Genomic DNA, 1,073 nt, shown 5'->3' on the forward strand with positions numbered 1-1,073 from the left:
CTTGAGGATGTAGAAAGATGATGGCCCCACTCGTGCAAACCGGGAATCCCTCTGGGAAGGTAACATGGGTTTCCGCCCTCAAAGAAACTTGGAATGCAAATCTATCATGTCTCTCCTATCTGTTTGCTTTGGTCAAGGTCCAAAGTGTAGCCTCTACCTCCGTGCCCACACAGCCATTTGATCCACAATTATTCTCACAAAGCTTTTGTGCACCCTTCTGCCTCAGCCTTCCACCCCTCCTCTTCTCCTTAATTCATTTCTATCCTGACTCTTGAATCCTTTCTCAGTAACTAGCAAATTGCCCTACCTGTACACTTTCTTCTATAGCACTCCTTTACCTTCTGCCTCCTACCGCACTGAAGCTGCTGGCCTTTTCCCTGAGGGCACTACTCCTGCAGCCTTTTCATGTGGTAACTATTTTCTCATATCCTTTGTATTTCAGAACAACGAGGTGAGTTTATGTCTCTATGGAGACTATAATTAATTATAAATAATGGAAAAGTCAATGACCACTGACTTAATGAAGTAGGGTTCATCTTCACATAACCAGAAATCTGGATGTAATTGGCTGCTGGCATTGGTTTGGTGGCCAGTTAAAATAAAGACACATATCTCTGAGATTATCTTTGCCATTTCCTCATACTTATAACCTCTTGGTCACAATATGGCCCCTGCAGCCCAGCCATCATGTCTGAATTCCAAGCAAGAAGGGATGCTGCTTACATCAGGAAAGCAAAAACATTCTCGAATACCCTAGTAAAATTAAACTTGTGTCTAATTGGCTAGATGTGTGCCACATGGCCACTCCTTAATGCAAAGGAATTTAGGAAGGTAGGTGTATTTATTTGGCATATTGCACTCCAGAACAAAATCAGAATTTTGTTAGTAAGAAAGAAAAAAGATAAAGATATGAGACAGAGAACAAACAGTGTTTGCCGAGGAGTTTCCCTTACTCCCCCACATTGTATTTCCACTGTTTTAAGACCCTTTGCACTCATGCCGTTTAGATATTCTGCTCTATGCCCTGTTGTTGCTGTCATCTACTAGGGAATCCTCTCTTTCATTATGTTCAT

This window comes from Pteropus medius, unplaced genomic scaffold (genome assembly GCF_902729225.1).
Source record: "Pteropus medius unplaced genomic scaffold, Ma_sr-lr_union100, whole genome shotgun sequence".
Classification (NCBI taxonomy): domain Eukaryota; kingdom Metazoa; phylum Chordata; class Mammalia; order Chiroptera; family Pteropodidae; genus Pteropus; species Pteropus medius.